General features: G+C 30.6%; 1 protein-coding gene across 9 annotated transcripts in view; it reads right to left on the bottom strand.

Moving 5' to 3' along the window:
- LOC126879168 (cytosolic carboxypeptidase 2-like) overlaps nt 1-23,764 on the bottom strand; it is a 167,059-nt gene that overhangs the window by 108,282 nt on the left and 35,013 nt on the right. The window lies entirely within an intron of this gene.

Here is a 23,764-nt window from a genome sequence, read left to right as displayed (position 1 = left end):
ATCAGTGGTACATTTATTTGTTAAAAAGCCGAACTGATTTTGTGATAAAATGTTGTTATCAACGATAAAGGACATAAGTCGAGTTTTAATGAGTCTCTCAATAATTTTGGAGAGTACCGGTAGTAAGGCAATAGGTCTATAGTTGCAGGCATCAGATTTTTCGCCACCCTTATGAAGAGGAATAATAATGGCTGTCTTTAGGCACTCTGGAAATTTACCTTTTTCGAAGGAATCATTAATTAGTGAGAGGAGGATTTCCAACACATTTTCTGTGAGATTAGAGAAAATTTTTATAGATAGTCCATCAGTACTACAGGATGATTTGCTTTTGATACAATTGATTGTTTGGATAAGTTCAGAGTTATCGACTGGTCGTAAAAAGAATGAATTCGAGACCTGTCTTGAATTAGGAAGATAGGAAATAGGATCTTGTTGCGGCAAAATTGTTGATGTTATATTTTTACTCACATTAACGAAGTAGTCGTTTAGACTTTCAGGATTTGGAAGGGAAAATGATTGAGCTGTGTGAGTTTTATTTCGAAGATCGTTTATTATAGACCAAGTCTCTTTTGCAACACTTTTAGAGCTTCTCAGACGATTTTGATAATAGGCTTTTTTAGCTAACCTGACAAGTTTTAGATATGTTGTCCTGTACTTCATGATATATTCAGTGACAGCAACATTGGTAGTAAATTTCTTGATGTATAGTAGTGAACGCATATTCTTAGCTGATATGCGAATACCTTTCGTAACCCAAGGTTTCCGATGTTTTGGCTTAATAGGAATTAAAGGAAATGCCTTATTGAAGATGTGGAGAAGCTTATCTAGAAAAACACTGAAATTATAGTCCACGTCTATAGAAGGAAATTGCCACTCAGAAGTTAAGCATAAATTTTGGAATTTACGAAAATTCCGGGCGGAAAAAATCCTACCTAAACGTCGGGTATTTGAGGAGGGTTTGCTGAAGATGTTAAACTTCGTATACACTGCTTCATGATCAGATAGTCCCGCATTAATAACTGTAGAGCAGACATCAAGGGGTGAGAAATCTGAGACAATATAATCGATTATGGTAGATGTAGTTTTTGTTATCCTTGTAGGAGAATCAACGTGCATTGAGAGACCATACGATTCAAATATGTTTGCCAGGGACACTTGGGTAGCACTAGCAGCAGCATAATTAATGTTAAAATCACCGCATAGAATTTTTCTGCTTTTATGAGGCAGGTCATCTAACAAATTTAGCAGGTTCTGAAAAAATAGTTCCACGGTAGAATCAGGTGATCTATAAATGCAAATAATGTAAAGATTAAGATTTTTATTATAAACTAAGGAAAACTCAAAGAATGATTCACTTAACAAAAAGTCATATTTTGTTACCAGAGAAAAATCATTATTTCTAGAGAGAATCAGGGTGCCTCCATGAGCCGAACTTGGACGATCATACCTGGCAATTGTGGTATATTTTTCTACAAAAAAAGGCTCGTTAACTTCAAGCCAGTGCTCTGTAACCGCAACTATCGGAGGAAATCCTAATTCCTCCAGAAACAAAAATAATTCATCAGTTTTATTTCTTATAGAACGAATATTAATCAGAACCATGCCAAAGTTGTCATCACTAAAATAATTTGAGGTTTCTAGTCCCTCAGAACACGTCGTGTTGTTTAAAAATTTCGCTTTGGAGAGCCAGTGGAATAATAACTTCGGTGACATTCCCTTGACTTTTGTAGGTGTATAATTCGTTCCGAAGTTAGATAGGACCTATAAGCGGCAAGATCAGCTTCCACTTCAGCTGGACCAATTCCATAGGCATGGTTAAATTCTAGAAGAACTTTTCGTAGTTCTTCAGTCTTAGTAGGTAATCCTTCGGAAGCCAAAAAGAGTTTCACGCTGGTGTTGGTATATCCGTCATAAAATACAGAAGCAGGCTGATCGTGAAGAAAAGCAAGATGTAGTTTAATTGCCTTTAAGATGTCTGGTTCCCTTAATCTTGCAAGAAGATATCGACTGTTCGAGTTATTAGTTAGTCTAACTCTTGGTGGTGTTAAAGGATCCAAATTTATGGATGGTTCCAAAGTATCTTTCTTAACAAAATTGATATGGGAACGGAAAGGCTCTTGAGATTTGCAAATTGTGATGGCCTGCTTGTCTGTAAATATATTGGTGTCTTCAACTTCATTTTTGTTGGATTTTGTTGTTGTTCACCAGCCAGATGGATTTAAAATCATAAAAATAATGTGTATTTTCAGCAAAACGATCGCTGGTTGGGTTAAGAAACTAGACAAACAAAAGATACGACAATTTCGGGGGTGAATGTTGTCCGCACATGTTATTAAGATGGGTCAGTCACAATAAATTCACAGTTTGTTAACGATTCTTGTCGAGTTTCTATTTAGTGAAAAGTAATTGTGATACAATATAATGGCAAATAAAGTACAATGTGTGTTTTGCAAGGAAAAAAACGAGAATGTAATAACTTTTGTGGATGAAAAACTGTTAAAGTGTAAAGACGTTTTGAATGCGCGTATTAAATACAATTTAAAATATAATAATGTACGTACAGTTACCGGACCAAGTGAATACCACTGATAAATACCATAAAAAATGTTACAATTCATTGGCTGCCTTAATGGCTAAGTATCGTAAAATATCTGACATTAATGCAGTTTTGTCAAATCTTCATCATACATCAAGTTCTTGGCTGTCAAGTGTGAGTGACACAAGTTATATTATATAATATATATCATATTCACAAATACAAGTATAAATTTTGATACGACTTCAATTTCATTTTATGCTTTTTTTTTCTATGATTATTTAATTTGAAAACATTAATTTAAACAATTTAAATGAAAAAAATGATTCCCAGAATAAAAAATATTATTGTTTATTATGTTGTTGAAAATTTCGACAATAATTTTTATTTATTAACATTTTACATATTCAATTCTGTCATTATTAGCTAGGTTGAGATAAATAAAAATTTCTTTAAATACCGTAGGTAGATTTATTACTGCTTCTTTCCGCCAGTCTACTCTACCGCTATCTTTCTGTAATAACTAATATATTACTGGAATACCCTACAATTTTAATTTGATATGGTTGATGACTGCAACCGAGTTAATGTCTGGCAAATTAATTTTGCATTTATTTATGTGTTAATAATATAATATTAAAATTACAGACATACTAAAATGATTTAAATTTTTCTATTATTATTTATAATAAATATGTTTCTGATAATGTTTAAAAAGTAATGACAAAAAAAATTTTCGTCTTAAACTAATTTCAAATATATTTACCTGTATCTTTTGCTTGTCTTATTTCTTAACACAGCCAGCGATCGTTTTGCTGAAAATACAAATTATTTTTATGATTTTAAATCCATCTGGCTGGTGAATGCAACCGAATTAATGTCTGGCAAATTAATTTTGCATTTATTTATGTGTTAATAATATAATATTAAAATTACAGACATACTAAAATGATTTAAATTTTTCTATTATTATTTATAATAAATAGCGTCCGGCGCACATTTAGCAAACACAGAAATGTCTGGCAATTGTAATTCATGTTTCTGATAATGTTTAAAAAGTAATGACAAAAAAAATTTTCGTCTTAAACTAATTTCAAATATATTTACCTGTATCTTTTGTTTGTCTTATTTCTTAACCCAACCAGCGATCGTTTTGCTGAAAATACACATTTTCATGATTTTAAATCCATCTGGCTGGTGAATGCAACCGAATTAATGTCTGGCAAATTAATTTTGCATTTATTTATGTGTTAATAATATAATATTAAAATTACAGACATACTAAAATGATTTAAATTTTTCTATTATTATTTATAATAAATAGCGTCTGGCGCATATTTAGCAACCACAGAAATGTCTGGCAATTATAATATTCATGTTTCTAATAATGTTTAAAAAGTAATGACAAAAAAATTTTTCGTCTTAAACTAATTTCAAATATATTTACCTCTATCTTTTGTTTGTCTTATTTCTTAACACAGCCAGCGTACGTTTTGATGAAAATATATACCATTTTAAACGATTTTAAATCCACCTGGCTGATGACTGCAACCGAATTAATGTGTGGCAAATTAATTTTGCATTTATTTATGTGTTAATTATATAATATTAAAATTACAGACATACTAAAATGATTTAAATTTTTCTATTATTATTTATAATAAATAGTGTCTGGCGCGCATTTAGCATACAGGGAAATGTCTGGCAATTGTAATTCATGTTTCTGATAATGTTAAAAAAGTAATGGCAAAAAAATGTTCGTCTTAAAATAATTTTTAATTCGACATATTTACTTGTACAGGTGTGCTGCGCGGTAATGAACGCAACCTGTTTCAGTAGCCAGACGGCCGGGAAGGTGTTCGAGGATTCACAGGAAGTAATATATTAAAGAATCAGCTGTCTTAAAATAGTTGCTCGAAAACGTTGATAGCCATTTAGACTATAGCGTCTGGCACGTATTTAGCAACCACAGAAATGTCTGGCAATTATAATTCATATTTCTAAGAATGTTTTACAAGTAATGGCAAAAAAATTTTCGTCTTAAAATAATTTTAAATTCGATATATTTACCTGTACAGGTGCGCTGCGCAGTAATGAACGCAACCTGTCTCAGTAGCCAGATGGCCGGTAAGGTGTTTGCATAGGGAATAATATATTAAAGAATCAGCTGTCTTAAAATAGTTGCTCGAAAATTTTGCTAGCTCGTAGACCATGATGTTTTGATGTTATAAATACTGACTCAATATCTAAATTCAGAAGTCCTGTCTCAGATTCTATGTAAATAGATTCCTTATCAATGCTTTGCTGCTGTGGATGGAGGAAAATATTCCTTCAGATTTGCCCCAGCCGCTAAAATCTAATCCGGTAAGCAATGAATTCACTTTATACTCTTTTTGTATGTAGTTCTGTCAACTTTTTATTTCCTGCTTTCGCGCGACGTGTCCACAAATTAAATTATTGTTGCAGCTTCCACATAATTTTGTACTACATTGCTACCTTGTAATGGCATATTTAAACTGTTCAAGAGGTTAAAAATATCACAGATAGGCTACCTTAATTAACCATTTGACATCAGGAAACTGTCTTTAAATTGAAATATTGCATCCCTAGCCGTTGGCGGATGTTATTCTAAGAATATTGAGATTTCTTCTTTCAATTTAATTAATTCATTTTAAAGTTTTTTTAAAACATTCCCATTGAATAGCCAACGCACTTCGCAGTCGGCGAGGCGATCCGGCATTTTGCTTTCGTGGCCCGATACCGGGTCGCGACCCACCATTTAGGAAACGCTGATCTATACCATTCACTTATGAGGTTTTTGTCCAGTGTGCACTCTCAAATGTGATTTCAAATGACTTGTTCTAGTAAACTGTTTAAAACAAATTTCACACTTGTAAGGTTTTTCCCCAGTGTGAATTCTTATATGACATTTCAAATATTGTGCTGACCTAAACAGCTTAAAACAAATTTTACACTTGTAAGGTGCTTCTCCAGTATGCGATCTCATATGTTGTTTCACATTACCTGCGTCAGAAAACTGCTTAAAACAAATTTCACACTTGTAAGGTTTTTCTCCAGTATGTATCATCAAATGTCTGTTCAAATTACTTTTTTGCTTAAACTGCTTTAAACAAATTTCACACTCATAAGGTTTTTCCCCAGTGTGCACTCTCAGATGTATTTTCAAGTCACGTGCTTGAATAAATTGCTTAAAACAAATTTCACACTTGTGAGATTTTTCTCCAGTGTGCATCAACAAATGTTGTTTCAAGTACCACTCTGTAGTAAACTGCTTAAAACAAATTTCACACTTGTAAGGTTTTTCTCCAGTGTGCACTCTCAAATGCTTTTTCAATTGACTTGCTTGACTAAACTGCTTAAAACAAATTTCACACTTGTATGGGTTTTCGCCAGTGTGCAATCTCAAATGTCTTTTCAAAACCTGTGCTCTAGCAAAGTGCTTAAAACAAATTTCACACTTATAAAGCGTTTTTTCAGTGTGAACTTTCGTATGCACATCCAAAGAATATTTATGTCTGAACTGCTTAAAACAAATTTCACACTTATAAGGTTTTTCCCCAGTGTGCACTCTCAAATGTACTTTCAACGGAGTTGCTTGAATAAATTGCTTAAAACAAATTTCACACTTGTATGGTTTTTCTCCAGTGTGCACTTTCAAATGGTGTTTCAAATTACTTAGTGTAGTAAACGGCTTAAAACAAATTTCACACTTGTGAGGTTTTTCCCCTGTGTGCAATCTCAAATGTGTCTTTAAACTACTTATATCCTTATATTGCTTTAAACAAATTTCACACTTATGAGGTTTTTCTCCAGTATGCATCATCCAATGCCTTTTCAAGTTACTTATTTCATTAAACTGCTTCAAGCAAATTTTACACTCATAAGGCCTTTCCCCAGTGTGCAATCTCAAATGCAATTTCAAAGTGCTTAATCTGCTAAACTGCTTAAAACAAATTTCACACTTATGAGGTTTTTCCCCAGTGTGCACCTTCAAATGGCCTTTTAAAGTACTTGTTTGGCTAAATTGTTTAAAACAAATTTCACACTTGTAAGGTTTTTCTCCAGTGTGTCTTCTCAGATGGTATTTCAAAACTTGTGCTGTAGTAAACTGCTTAAAACAAATTTCAGATTTTATTATTTTTTCTTCAGCACGTCGACTAATTTGTTGTTCTTTATTGTATGACTGTACATTATGCGTTTCTCTAATTTTCAATGTGTCCTCTTCTTCTTGAAAGTCTAAAAGAAAAACCGAAATACTTACACATTTTTTAATGCAAGGAAAAATGTAACAAATAAACGATAAAACAGAAAATTTTCAAAATTTGATGGTTATGACCTGAAGTTTAGTTAATTTGGCAAATCTAAGTTATACAGGGTGTCGCGAAAAGATTGGTCATAAATTATACCACACATTCTGGGGTCACAAATAGTTCGATTGAACATAACTTACCTTAGTACAAATGTGCTCATAAAAAAAGTTATAGCCCTTTGAAGTTACAAAATGAAAATCGATTTTTTTCAATATATCGAAAACTATTGAAGATTTTTTATTGAAAATGGACATGTATGATTCTTATGACAGGAACATCTTAAAACAAAATTATAGTGAAATTTGTCCACCCCATAAAAGTTTTATGGGGGTTTTGTTCCCTGAAACCCCCCCAAACTTTTGTGTACGTTCCAATTAATTCATTATTGTGGTACCATTACTTAAACAACGATTTTAAACCTTTTTTGCCTCTTAGTATTTTTTCGATAAGCCAATTTTTATCGAGATGCGGCTTCTTTTTTAATATGTTTACATACAAATTTTATGGGGGTTTTGTTCCTTTAAACCCCCCAAATGTTCGTGTTCGTTCCAATTAAACTATTATTGTGGTACCATTAGTTAAACACAGTATTTTTAAAACTTTTTTGCCTCTTAGTATTTTTTTGATAAGCCACCTTTTATCGACATGTGGCTTCTTTTTCAAAATATACCTAAAAATGTAAATTATAAATAAATTTTCAGATTATTATCAGGTCTCTATAATCATACTTAACCATATACAAATATTTGGTGGATTCGACAAATATTCAAAATATCTCGATTAACACTGGCTTATCGAAAAAGTACTCAGAGGCAAAAAAGTTTTAAAAACATTGTGTTTAACTAATGGTGCCACAATAATAATTTAATTGGAACGTTCACAAAAGTTTGGGCGGGTTTAAGGGAACAAAACCCCCATAAAATTTTTATGGGGTGCACAAATTTCACTTTAATTTTTTTTAAGATATTGCTGCCATAAGAATGCCACATGTCCATTTTCAATAAAAAATCTCTATGAGTTTTCGATATATGAAAAAAAAATCGATTTTAATTTTGTAACTTCAAAGGGCTGTAACTTTTTTTGTGTGCACTATTGTATATAGGTAAGTCAGGTTCATTCAACCTATTTTTGACCCCAGAATCTGTGGTATAATTTATGACCAATCTTTTCGGGACACCCTGTATATATATATATATATATATACAGGGTGAGGCAGATAAAAGTCCTATTAGAAATATCTCGAGAACTAAAGGAAACAGAATCATGAAAATTGGAATGAAGGGGTTTTGAAGAGTGATCTCTTTAATGAAAATATTTTCATCGATTTGCTACTTCCGGTTATACCGGAAGTGGCTTATAACTTCGTTTTTTTTTAATGGAACATCCTGTATATTTTTACACTTTTGGATTCTCCTGGATGTCTGCTTTCTTAAAATATGAGGTTTTGTAACGTTATACAGGGTAGTTTAAAAGATAATAATAATAATAATAATAATAATAAGAACGGAGGGTTCATTACTGGCCATTCAGGATCAGGTTATACCAACCAGAAATTACCTGAAATATATCATCAAAGACCCTCAGGTTCAAAACGACAGATGCCGATATGGATGTCAAGCCCAAGAAACCATCCAACATCTTACAGGGGGCTGCCAGGCATTTGCTGCAACTGAATACAAGGAACGGCATGATGCAGTAGCAAAAATCCTTTATCAAGAGATAGCTATCAAGCTGGGACTTCTCCAAACAGACCATCTCCCGTATTATCAATACGTCCCTGAGAGTATGCTTGAGGATGGCAACTACAAGCTATACTGGGACCGCACTGTGCTCACAGACCAAACAGTGGCACATAATAGACCAGATCTCGTACTAGTTAATAAATTAACAAGACAAACAACACTAATTGATGTGGCGATACCTAACAACAATAATCTACGTAGTAAATTTACTGAAAAGATCGCCAAATACAGAGATCTAGAAATTCAAATACGAAGGCAATGGAGAATGCAAAGTACCCAGACGATACCGATTATTATTTCTACTAGTGGAGTCATTCCGAAGACCCTCCTCGAAAGCATAAAAAAGCTGGGTCTGAATGAACATCTTTATAAGATCATGCAGAAAGCTGTACTACTCGCAACGGCCAGATGCGTACGAAAATTTCTGGGAGATACACCTGCATTCCAAGTCACCTATGGCTCGATAACACGGAAAGAGTCCCACCAGAGCTCAATCCTTTTGATACCGTAGGTATCTGGGATGAGTCAATTTTCCCCTTAGAGGGAGTGTGAGCCGTATGGCTAAATCTGATAATAATAACGTTTATTCACTTGAAAAATATACACATATAAAAAAATATATAATTATTATGCAATATAATATCTATGTGTTTTAGATATGTTGTTATGTATTCAACGCAAACAAACCATAGAACCCATTAAAACAATTAAGTTGTGCATGGGCCATTTTAGTATAGTTGTGTTAGATATACAACATAACAATTATTTTATTGTGTTGGATATAATAATTATTATTTTTAAGAAGTAAAATTTTTACATGCAAGAACAATACAAATTAATATAAACAAAAAGAACATGGTATGAAGTGAAGTTCATCAATTTTTGAGCGTTTATTTTTTATTTTTTTTTTGTGTTTAATTATAGGTTTACAGGTTTATATTATTTATTTATTCAAAAAGATGGTTAAACATTTTTCTATTATTTATTTTTAAATACGTCTGAAATATGCACTTTATTAATTTAAAGGAATTTATAGTAATTAAGTAGGTTTTGTATGTTTGAGGAAGCAAATTATATATTTTTATTTGAAGGTATTCAAAGTTTCTTTGTCCAACTACTTTCTTTGTTAAGTTTGTTCTAATAAAGGACTGAGATCTACTTCTGGTATCGTATGTGTGTTCTAGTGGTACAAGTAACTGTTTATTTTTATATAGATTAGTGAACATTGCAAGTACAAACAATTGCCTTATATCTAACACTTGAGCTTCAATAAACAGATCGTCAGTACTGTGCCCTACACCACATTCACATAGCAAATTCCCAACATAAACAAACGCACGTGTTAACGATTCGTCCACTCATTCGTCAAGAAGCTATTAAATATAATTTATCACCCTAAACGAGGCGGTTTCTCATTTTACAGGTCCTAACTTCTAACTTGTCAGTCTGCGTCTGCAAATTCAAATAGTATTTTTTAGCGTGTTGGTTTAAGATAATATTATTTTGTGTTATGTTATGTACTTTACAGTAGTTATTGTTGAGTTATTAATTAAGACTGGTCGTGTTTTATAGTTAGTTATAAGTTTTATAGTGTGTAGTCTGTGTAGTGAACGTTTAGTATCCATAAACAAAGTATTTATTCATCAAAAGTAAAAATAGCTTGTGGTAATCACTTTTATAAAGGCAAGAGAAACTTATATTTTAATTTATTGATGTTTCAAAAAGTTTCATTTCCTCAGTTATCATCTCAGTTAATGAATATTTTATTTTACCACATTTTTCTTAAGGACATAGGCGCAAAATTTCGCCTGTCAAAATGTTCAATGTGTTTTAAATGTATTCATTTTTTTCGAGTCCTGTGAAAACTAATAAATATTTTTGAAAAATTTAAAGGCAGAATGAAAGATTACATTATTGTTGAGGGCCGAAAGTCCCTGAAAACTTCTATAATGTTTATTTTAATAAGTTACAGGGGTGAAAATAAAGGAGAAAATTTAGGGTGATTTTTAATTGCAAATATTTCACTAAAAAGAAATTTTTATTTATTCTAAGAGACTCTTGACCCTCGGTAATAACGTAATATTTTATTCTGCGTTTAAATTTTTCAAAAATACTTATTAGTTTTCTCAGGAATCGAAAAAAATTAATCCAATTTAAAACAAATTAAAAATTTTGACAGCCGATATTTTGCGCCTTTCCCCTTAAAAAGAACATAAAATTTTGTTTGCAATTAAATTTCAAGCAATTCTTACGGTATTAGTTTCAAAAGTAAATATTTTAAAAAATCATATGATACACCTCAGTACGGCCCTGTTTAGCTTCCACGTGGGTTTGTTTACAGTTGGGAATTTGTAAAGTGAATGGACTGTAGTTTTTTATTGTAAATAATTTTTAATATTTTTCTTTGTATAATGTTCATTTGCTTTAGGTGCGTATTTGCAATGCCACCCCAACTAAGAATTCCATACCTTAGACGTGACTCTACTAAGGAGAAATAAATAATTTTTAAATGATGAATATCTAATATACTTTGTAGATATCTAAATTTATATAAAAGACATCTTAAAGTTTTGCAAGTTTGATTTATGTGCTTATCCCAGCGAAGATATGAATCAATCTGAATTCCTAAATACTTTGTGCTACTTGCACTGTTAATCATCAGATTTCCTATAATTAACGAGTTATAATCGGGTAAGACACTTTTATAACTGGTAAATGGGACATACAGTGTTTTTTCAATATTTACCGTGAGTAGTTTATGACTGAATATATCTATAATATTTCCTAGGTCCCTTTCCAAGCTTTAAGTTTAAATTGGTCCAAGTGTCAGCAGAGTATAGGATGGCAGTGTCATCTGCAAAGCTTAAAATGTCGCCTTTATTTTGGAAAGTCAGTATGTTATTTATATATATAATAAATAAAATTGGTCCTAATACCGTTCCCTGTGGTATACCAAAGTTAATGTTCCTTGTACTACTTTGTGTCCCTTCTATTCTCACTACTTGTTGCCTGTCCTTTAAATAACTGTCCATCAAATTATATGCTTTCCCTCTTATACCTGTGTCTATCAGAGTATCTAGTAATTGTGTGTGACTTACTGTATCAAAAGCCTTTGCCAAGTCTAGGAATACACAAGCCGTTGGTATGTTGTTATTAACTAAGTTATATATTTTATTTGATAGATATGATATGGCATTTTCCGTGGAGAACCCTTCTCTGAAACCATACTGTTTGTTTGATATTAATTTGAATTTTTCTAGGTATTTTACTAGCTGGTTCTTTAAAGCTTTTTCTAAAATCTTACAAAGTGAACTAATTATGGAAATTGGTCTATAGTTTTTTGTTAATTTAGGATCACCTTTCTTGTGTATGGGGACAACTACGGTTTGCTTTAACTGTTCGGGCCATTTTCCTACAGCAAAAATGCTATTTACTAAATGTGTAATGGGGCGAGTTAAAATATGCCCCAGTTCTTTTAGTACTTCTGATTTTATATTATCCATTCCTGGCGCTTTGTTGGATTTCAGTGAGTTTATTATAATTTTAATGTCATTTTCAATAACATCTGCTAAAAAGAAGGAATTCAATGTAGTACATCTTTTTGGAGGTTGAGATAAAGGTTTTATTATTTTTTGCGCGTATTTTTCTCCGACTGTGGAAAAATAATCATTAAATTCTTCAGCTACCTCATCAATGTTCGTAAGAGATTGGTTATTTTCAGTAACTATTTCTTTGAACTTTTTGGTATTATTTTGTTCGTTATTACAGTTATTAACTATTTTCCACAGATTTTTGGAACATTTATTATTTTTAATAATTTCTTGTCTGAAATAATCTTTCTTTGCAGCTTTAATAACTATATTCAAGTGTTTACGGTATCTGATATAAGTTTCCTTTATCTCTTTGTTACCTGGCATATTTATATGTTGTTTATATAGTTTATTTTTTTTATTGATGGAGTTTACTAATCCTGCTGTAATCCATTTTTTTCTTTTAAAATTATAACGTTTTATTTTAATGGTGTCAGTATGTTTATTTATGTAAGACGTTAATATCTTTATTAAGTATTCCGTTAAATCATTAATATCTTTTAAGTTATAATATTCAGTCCAATCAAAATCTTTAATGTCCAATTTTAAGTTGTTGTAATTTAATATTTCTTTCTTTCTGTAATTACGTTTTTTTTTTAATTTCCTAGCAACATTCACACCCTGTAGAATTGTAGTAGTTTGGCATCAAAAACTCTATTTATGTTCAAATGATTTTTAATATAGTCTACTATAGTTAAAAATTGTTAGTATAGCTAAATGTTGAATTGTACTATACAGGGTTGGTCGAAACTCGGAAAGAGTATTTTCTGAGTTTTCTTAAATGGAACACCCTATATTTTATTATTGTAATGAAATGATATTTTATGCTATTTTTTTATTTCTTAAGCATTCCCTATACCTAACTGCTTTAATTTGTGATTCAAGCCAAACATTAATTTCAACAAAAATACGTGAAATTTTATTAGGTTGGCCGTGAAAATATTCAATCACAAATAATTTTTCGGAAATAAATACATATTAATCTAGACTGATCTTTAAAATTGCCAATAATGGTTGAGCTATCAAAATACCTACGTAGTTAACATTTTTGGCGCGATTAACAATTAAGCACAAATTAAAGCATTTAGGTATGGTATAGGGAATGCTTAAGAAATAAAAAAGTACCATAAAATGGCTTTTCATTGCAATACTAAAATACAGGCTGTTCCATTTAAGAAAATTCAGAAAATCCTTATTCCGAGTTTCGACCAACCCTGTATACTAAAATTAAACATTTAGCTATACTAATAATTTTAACATAAATAGAGTTTTTGATATCCAACTACTACAATTCTACAGGGTGTGAAAGTTGCTACGAAAATAATAAAAAAACGTAATTAGCTTTTAAATTACCCTGTATAACATTACAAAACCGCATATTTTAAGAAAGAAGACAACGAGTAGAATCTAAAAATGTAAAAATATACAGGGTGACCCATTTAAAAAAACGAAGTTTTAAGCAACTTCCGGTATAACCGAAAGTGGCAAATTGATGAAAATATTTTCATTAATTAGATCACCCTTCAAAACCCTTTCATCCAATTTTCATGATACTGTTGCCTTTAGTTCTCTAAATATTTCTAATGGGCCAGTTATCTGCCTCACCCTATATATAGTAACCGCCACGCTGCTAGACACGGGTACATTGAGCTAATACAGTCCTGGACCCTTCACTTGTTGCACCATCTAGTGCTAGTGACATGTTGGCAGATGTCTAGTGACATCTAGAACGTCAGAAAATGTATAGAAACCAATATAAACGTAGAAAGTTGACAGTTTATACATACTCCAAGAAATTAACGCGCCACCCACAAAATGGGTCAATTTTCATGTCTCGAATTTGCTAGACCTGTTATCCGATTTAAGTGATTTTTTTAATATGTTATAGCCTAACACTGTTACTAATAAAACACTCATATTCTAAGGTTATTCCGTATTTATATCTAGAATAGTTATCCTAACTGTAAGGTAGATATAGTACGAAAATAATTTGTTACTAATAAACTCGGTATAAGTTAGATATAAGTATTCCCACTTTATTCCGAAATAATAGTTTGGCAACGTCGCAATCTTCTGCATATATCCATAGAACAACGATATATTGTGTCAAATATGTCAATTTTGATTTTTCTCTGTAACTGACAAACCAAATTAACCTAGGCGAAAAGTTTTTTTTTTGAAAATTCGTGTAAAAATACCAGTTTTTCAAATCCCAAAGTAGGCTTAGTCTACAGTCAATATTAATACAGAGTTATTCATTGTTTATAAGCCAAAATTGACTCTACTTTTGTAAAATGTTTTCGGAATGATAAAAATGAGTTTTTGTTGATTTTTTTAAACACGTTTAAAATACAAGCATTCTTCTTTCATATTGTTTCCACAGAATTGCTGTATCATTATTATTTTTTGGACAATAACATTGTAAAAAAAATCATTATTATTATAAACATGGCAATAATGAATAGTCACATTCTAATGTTTTGACAGTTCTCTTACGTCAAAAATTTTGACTACGTAATATCGCTTTTGTAGTAAAAATACTATATGTGATATCCACGTTGCACCCCTCATTTTAAAAATTAATTACTCAGTGATTTGACAACCGATTTTGAAAAACTTTATATCGCTGGATAGGTGAATGACCTTTCTTTTAATTTACAAAAAAATATACTGGGTGTTCCATTAAAAAAAAGTCAACAAAGTTTTTTTCAAAAATTAGCCATTTTTTATTTCGTATTTGAAAGCGATATAAAAAATTCAATCCATTCAGACAAAACTTTTACTAACATAAAACATTTCAGCGAAAACCGCATATTTCTATCTTGAGCCGTTTAGAAGTTATAGGCAGTTAAAATGGGGGAAAATATAAGTGGACACCCGGTACATTACTAGACCAACTACCATTTATGTCATTTGGTCTATTAATGCAAAACAAAATATTGCGATATGCCTCTTGTAATCACTAAATGAATAAACTAGTATTTTTTTAATTTATATGTTAAACATGTATTGCTACAACATAATCAATTAAGTTATCATTAAATACATTTTTTGCATTTTATTGCTCTAAATTTATTTTACCATTCAATAGCGTTAATTCCAATGCAGTTAAAATTATATCAATAAAAAATTCGAGTATACAGAGTTTTTAAACAGGGGAAAAGTAAAGAAAACAATTTTACTTAAATAAAAAAAAATTAATCTACACATTAAATAGAATCATTACATAAAAAACCAAGAAAAATGTACAGTGTGTTAGATTGTTAACTTTATTGGTCATCTATTGGAAAATCAAGTTCACCATTAAATTCTTCAATGTCATCTTCCACATCATTGTTACTAAACAAGGAGTTATACACTGGATTTGCATCCAATGGTCTAAATTGCAGCAAAGGCCTTTTTTATTGTCAAGACTGTGTTGTCATTGTAAAATGATATTTATTTATTAGTCGAGGAAATGAAGCATTCTGGCTCGCAATTTTTTCGTCCAGCATGGATTTACTTGAAATTTACACAGAAGGTAGGGAATAGTCCAAGGATCATTTTCTATGTTATGCCGCTGTACGCTAAAACGTTGGGGGTGGTTGCCACCCCATCTCGGGGCGGGAATTTTTTATTACATTTTAACCATGTAGATCGATGTAAAAAGTAATTCTAAGAAAAAAATGTTTTTTACATTTTCTTTGTAAAACTACTATTTTTCGAGTTATTCGCGCTTGAAAGTAACAGTTTTTCGACGAAAAAATCGACTTTTTTATAGGGTTTTTTGAGAATACCTCGAAAAATATGCATTTAATCAAAAAAACTATGGATTTCAAAATTGTATCTTTTAGTAAGACAAACCAAATTCTTTTCCTGTAATATCTTTAAGACTAATACAAACCGAGATACGGCATGTTAAAAGTTAGCTTTTTTCGTGAAATGCATAATTTGAAATATTTAAAGCCAAATAACGGACAAACTTTGCATTTCTCGAGGAAAACCTATATAATCTTTTTTCAAGTATACAGTTAGACCTTTCAAAAAATTTCAATTTCAATTCAATTTTCAATTCAATTTATTAGTCAAAGTATTTACAATTTTAAGTACATATAATATAATATAATATACAGAAAGACACCTAGATGTGAAAACATCTGTGTGTGTCTATAGAAAAATCCTAAATAAATATGGATTACTTATAAACAAACATAACTCAAAAAAAACAAAAAAAAAACACATTCGAGAATCAAAATTATTTGGAATTTAAACTTAAAACTAAGTAAACAGCATATCTATATAATATAATAATATGTAAAAAATCCAACTTATAGGTATTAAGAATTCCAAAATCAAAAAAAGAACATTTTTTCAGGATTTACAATTCAAATTGTGTTTTGTTTCCAGTAATACAATCAACTACCTTTTTATTAAACATTTTTATGGATTTGATTTCTTTTATTTTGTTTGGTAGTAAATTATAATACTTGGGTGCCCTAAAAATCACAGAATGTTGACTTATTCCTCGACTTAACTGTGGTAAAACTAAGCTTCTTTTGATGTTACCTCTAGTTTGATAATTATGTTCTATTAGTGTCTCTTTGGAGAAATTTTTATGAATATATGTGCAACATGTTGAAATATAGAGTGTTTTCAAGTCACAGATTTTATTATTATATAATTCAGTTGTAGAGAAAAGTTTAGGTTTTTTTAACATTATTTTAATAATTGAATTTTGAGCTACTTTGAGATTTCTTATGTTGTTTTCATATGCTCCACCCCACAACAAAATTCCATACCTTAGTAAAGGCTCAATTAAGGATTGATAAATCATAGTGATCAGTTTTTTTGCAGAAACTCCCTTAGCAGATAAAATTTATGCATAAGTGCCCTAATCTTTTTTGTTAGGTATGTTATGTGGTGTTCCCATTTAAGATTTTTATCTAAATATACTCCTAAGTATTTTATGACATTTACTTGTTCAATAGGATCTTCAATGTTTTGTATGTTAATGTTTTCAAAGTTTGGACGATTTGTATCATTTATAGAAAAGGCTACATAATTAGTTTTTTTAGCATTTAGAAGAAGTTTAAATGTATCCAGAAAATTTTTGATATAAAATAGATCTTGTTGAAGTTTCTGTTTTGCTTCTTCCCATGTAGATGCAGAAAAAATTATGACTGTATCGTCAGCATATGACACGATTTTACCCCTGATCTTAAGATTAAATATTGAGTTTATATATATATATATATATATATATATATATATATATATATATATATATATATATATATAGTAGTCACTACTTGATATATAAATCTACAGTCAAGAATACCACCATCTTATATATATATATATATATATATATATATATATATATATATATATATATATATATATATATATTAAAGAGTATTGGGCCTAAAACTGTACCCTGTGGCACTCCAATTTTAATAGTTCTTGGTTCGCTGATAGCATCATTTATTTTTGTATATTGTATTCTTTCATAAAGATAGTTAGTAAAAATTTTCTGCCCAATACCCATCACGCCATATTTATCTAGTATATCCAATAATTTAGTGTGTGAAACTGTGTCAAATGCCTTGGACAAGTCAAGGAACACTGCAATACATTTTTGCCCTTTATCAAGATGCATAGTTATATCTTGCACAACTTCATTCATAGCATCTACTGTACTTTGACCAGGAGTAAAACCAAACTGATTAGGAGATAATATTTTGTTTTCAGTTAAATATGACACTAATCTATCTTTTAAGCATTTTTCAAAGATTTTACCTAGATTTGATATGATACTTATTGGTCTATAATTTTCCATATTAAATTTATTACCTACCTGATTTATAAACAGGGCTCACTACTGAAACTTTAAAATGACTTGGAATATCACCAGTTTTAAAAATAAGGTTTATTATATGAACAAGAGAATCAATGAGATAGATGTGAAGAGTTTTTATAATTTTAGAAGAGATGGCATCTTTACCTGGTGCTGAATTATTTTTAAGGGAATTTATATATTTTATTATTTCGTTATTTGTGACTGGTTTAAGATACATTGATGTCTGAGAGGAGTAATTCATGTGGAATGGAGTATGTGGTTTTTTAATTTTATTGGTCATTTTTAATCCTATTTCAGTAAATAATAATAATAAAAAGTTTCTAGCGTGAAAATTAAGCGACTTATGATCAAAAAAGTTCGGTGCCTGCTTTTCTCTATGAAAAAAATCAGTGAAAACAACCCCCTAACTACCCTCCTAATTAAAAATTGGTCTTTACCTTTCTACAATTCCTTTTATATTTGTATTATCAATACACCCAAGAAGATTGACCTATTTAAAAGGTCTAATTTTAGAAACATTGAAGTTTAAAGAAAAATTATTTTTTTGCAATTTCCCCTTTTTCACCTTTTACTTCAAAATATCTCCGAAAATACTGGAGATAAGAAAAAAATGATAGACTACTAAATTGTAGCATTTTTAATAGCTAAAATTATTTTGTGCATAGATTTTCATTACAGTGAACAGTTAGCGAGATATAGCTGTTTAAAACCTCTATTTACGAGCAAACACACTCTTATTCGAGACCTTTAAACCCACCCTAATTAAAAACTAAGGGATCTTACGGAATTTAGTTTACACAGTCTTATAACTTTTCAAAAATCCTACAAAGTCATTTTTGAAAAAACTTTTTATCGCCAAAAATGAAGGAGCTATGTTCAGTTCAACAAAGGCTTTACTACCTTACTATGGTTTTCATTTTTAAATTAAAAAAAGGAATGCTGCCTGCATATTTTAATGAATATGTTACATTGAGGAGTCAAGTTCATTCATATACCATGAGAAATATTGAAGATTTTGATATTCAAAAAACTAATAAACATAGCACAATACAATGACATCCCTGTTTTACAAATGTATGAATGAATTTAACCATCTTCCCCCCAGTGTTAAGAATGCACTGACAGTTCAAATTTTTAAAAAATTACTGAAGACATATTTTACCTAGATAAAAAAAAATAATTTTTAATAAATCTGTATGTGTTGTATAATATTGCATGTATTGTATATTGTATGTTACATTTAATTAATCAAATTCATATTTAAATATTGTTAGTAGGGTTTCTATTTCAATAAAGAATTTCAACTTCAATAAAACGAATTTTTTTTTTTTTTTTAATTCGAATTGTCCGCTTATGGATAATTTTCAATGTATGTATAATACCACAGAACCGGTCCATATACTGGAAGAAGACTAAAAACCTATTTGTATTCGTATTTGTACATATTTGTAAATTCGTATTTTTGTCTAAATAAATGTTTTTGTAATTCTTTAATTCTACTTTTTTTCTGTATAGATCTATTAAAATATCTACTTATAAAAACTGTAATGTTACTAAGGGTGCTTTTTAAGGGTTGAAATATTATGATATTATATCCTAACGTACAAAACAATCATTATTTAACCAATCAAAACCAAATTTTACCCATATTAAAGTTTACAACGTTTTTATATAATTTTTGACAATAAGGGGTAATTTACACCCCTAAAAATAATCAACACCCTTAAGAATGATATAGAATATGAAGTACACAGTGAGACGATCCTAATCCTAAATTTTTATGTAAATCGATGCAAGCTGAAATTATTCTTTTAGGATAAGTAAATTTTTTATATATAGCTCCAACAATGGTGGTTTTAAGGGTTGAAATATTATGATAGTATATCTTAAAGCATGAAACAATCATTATGTAACTAATAAGAACCAAATGTTGACAATATTAAAGTTTAAAATGTTATTTTATAATTTTTTACAATAAGGGGTAGTTTTCACCCTTAAAAAAACAAAAGCGTACAACGGCTCAATATAGAAAATGAACTAGAGGGTGTAATGAGCCTAATCCCAAATTTTTATACAAATTGATGCTGGACGAAAAAATTTCGAGGTTTTGCCATTTTTCAGCTTTATTTCCTCGACTATATCTATTAACTTGAGGTAGGGACCATTGACAATTCATAAATTGAATTTTGTTGAATTGTTAAAAATCTGTTATTCAAAGCGTTAGTGTACTAAACAGTGGTACATAGATACCCTTTTTTATTGCTCACACAGTGTTAAGACGTTGTAAAATGAGATTTATTTTTAATAACTTGCAGTCCCAACCATTGACAATTGATATGAATTGAATTTTGTAGAATTTTCAGTATTTTGTTTTTATACAAAGCGTTAGGGTATTTGAAGCAGTCTGAAGTGAAACATGTTTTTTTTATTCTTAGAACTATGTTTTGTTTGACAAAAAATTAACTTTTATACCACATATTACAGACATGATTAATAGGAGTATGCGAAATCTTGGATTTATAACACGTAATAGTTCTCAACTGTCACCGAATTGTTTTTTAAGGTTATATGTTTCTTTTGTGCGCTCATTGCTGGAATATGCCTCAATTATATGGTCACCTTACTATGATTGTCACATTAGAAATATTGAGTCCGTCCAGAAAACATTTCTTCGTTCTTTGGCATTTCGAGCTCATATCAATATTTGTCAGGGTTTTAACATTAATTATGATCTGGGTAATCAAACATTTAAATTGGATAGCTTGGAAGTAAGAAGGGCTAAATCAGATTTAACAATCATTTATAAAATATTAAATGGTCTATATCATTGCCCAACTATCTTACAAGCTATAAGCCTCAATACTGTCCAAAGACGGGTTTCCCCAATTTTTCGCATACCTTATCATAGAGTAGAGTAGAGTATTTATTGGTAATAATGTACAAATGTACTTTTACAGGTCAGCAATAATTAAAATTGTCTAAAATTACATTAAAAGTTGACAGTACTTCAGTAAAAAAAACCTATTACTAAAATTTAAAAACTAAACACTAATTAAATTACAGGACAAAACAAAATTTAGATCTGAAGTACTCCTCAAATGAGTAGAAAGCACCCATCAGAAGATAATTTTTAATTTGTCTCTTAAATTGGTTAAAATCAAGACTTTTAATAGATATTGGTATACAGTTATAAAATTTCAATGCTAGGTATCTGGTTCCATTTCTGGTCCTCTCAAGTCGACTGAAGTCTGGTACAAGGGCATCATGATTTCTAGTCTGATAAGTATGCTGTTGTGTTTTATACAGATCTACATTTTGATGAACATACAACAGGCACTGCATAATGTACACAGAAGGTAGTGTGAGAATCCTCAGGTTTCTGAAAGACTGCCTACAATCGTCCCGATAACCCTGACCTGTGATTATGCGAATACACTTTCTCTGCTGACCAAACACCTTATCTATATGGCAAGAGTGTCCCCAGGAAAGGATTGCCTAAGTTAGTCGTGAGTGAAAGTTGCTGTGATATGATGTAAGAAGGGTTTGAAGGGAGGTAACCTTAGATAGGTTTCTAAATAAAAAGAGTTGGCTTGAGAGCTTTTGGGAAAGTTTCAGTATGTGCCGTTCCCAAGTAATACCCCAAGTAATGCCGTTCCATAATACGAACTATTGCTTTTACTCCCCATTGTCACGCACCTTGCGTCTAATTAATCATAATCAAAACAGTCTTGATCCATTTGTGGACAGTCTTCGTGTATTTAAAAGAATCATACATAATTCAGTAACTGAAGTAAAGTACTAAGTTCCTATAATTTATTAATTATTTATTATTGTTACTAATTTAATTTTGTTGGTTTTTATCAATGAACTGTCAATACGGATGGAATGGCCATGCCCCATTCAAATAGTGAAGCAAGATTGACACCAACATACAAGAGAGAGGTCCTAGAGAGAGACAGACAAGGTGTTGGAGAATTTGACAGGCCGTGTAATTTGAGTTGCCTATATAAATGGACCCGATTGAATCAGTATTTACAGTTCGTTGAATATTTTAACTTATATTTTAACTTGGCTAAGGCCTAATGCTGATTGGCAGTACATATTTCAAAATTTAACCACTTTTTTGTATTTAGGGGATAAATAGAGTACACAGTGCCATACTTGGTGTTTAAATACTTTTCAGAATTGTTATTTGTATTTATCAAAACAAATACCTACTTTCCTAAAGTATTTGGGAGTTAAATAATTTTAAAACTATTTAAATTATACTAAATTAGTGACTGTTTTATATAAAGTGAAAGAAGTCCTTGATCATGTTTTTATGTTACTTTTATACTTCCCCGATTTAAGTTGATATAGGCAACTCAAATTACACGGCCTGTCAAAGTTTCCACCACCTTGTCTGTCTCTCTCTAGGACCTCTCTCTTGTATCGTGGCTGCATTAGTTGTCTTTGTGCCTATTCCATCCGTATTGACAGTTCATTGGTTTTTATTGTTGTCATTTTTATTATCTTTTGTTATTTGTTATTTTAGGTTAAAATTGTTTACTGTTTACCATAATATTTCATTTTTTTTTATACATTTTTTGTAAATTGGCTCTGCCGTTTATTGAATAAATAAATAAATAAATAAACTATTTTATGCCTTATATATAGAGATTTTATATAGATTATTTGTATTTTTCAATTTAATTATACATAAACACAACATTTTCACTTTAAAAAAATTCGATCATTTTTTGACCGAAACTTGAAAATTAATGTGTACATTAAGGGGTACAAAAATGTTATTCTGGTCAAATGCTTAGTTTAGCATAACCAGACCAAAGACGCTTAGTCTACTATTGCGAAACTAAGAATGGCCGTTATGGATATAGTTTTGTTATGCAAAACTAAAAACCCTTAATAGACAGAATGTCGCTTGGTTTAATTTTGTTTTTCTTAATAACCGTTAACGTGACAATAACAGGGATTTTTCCAAGATACTTTTAGCTATGTGTCACCAGAATCCGCTGTTATCTCGATTTTAAAGAAATGGCGCTTGGTCGAGTTATCCATAACGCCGTCCACATATCCTTACATAACCATACCCTATTCCATGAACATACGCCTGTTTTGGATTACTTCGACAACGAATATTTTACTGTGCAAAATAAGAAGAACGAAAGTAAATTGCAAATTACATTGTTGTTTACTGGAATAATTATTAGAGCCATTTACTTTCGTACTTATGTTGCACAGTAAAATATTCGTTGTTGAAGTAATCCAAAACAGGCGTATATTCGTGGAATGGCCCATATAAAGTTATCTCATCACTTGAGGTTTAACCTCAGGTTATAAAATGACAGTTGATATATCAGATAACTCAAGAACTGTCAAGAAATAACGCAAGTAGTTAAGTTAAGTATGACACATCACACCAATTCGAGGATTCAGCCCTGTGATGGATGATCGAAGTTAAGTTTAACGTTAAAGTTAAGATAACTCTCAGGAATAACGTGCCCATAACTATATAGGTAAAATTTGGTGTGATGTATCGCTCGCAGTTATGAGATAGTTATATCATCAACGTTATATTAGAAAGAAGTTTTGAGGAACAAATTTTGAAGTAACAAAGAGAACCTTATGTACAAATAGTACAAGTTGGAGTGAGCGCGAGAGATTGTTCCGAACATACCCGTCTTCGGCTACTGCCGATGACCGAACAGCAAACCGCTGTTTGGGTT

Source organism: Diabrotica virgifera, chromosome 1, assembly GCF_917563875.1.
Source record: "Diabrotica virgifera virgifera chromosome 1, PGI_DIABVI_V3a".
NCBI classification, from domain to species: Eukaryota; Metazoa; Arthropoda; class Insecta; order Coleoptera; family Chrysomelidae; genus Diabrotica; species Diabrotica virgifera.
This window is presented reverse-complemented; position numbering and strand designations above follow the sequence as displayed.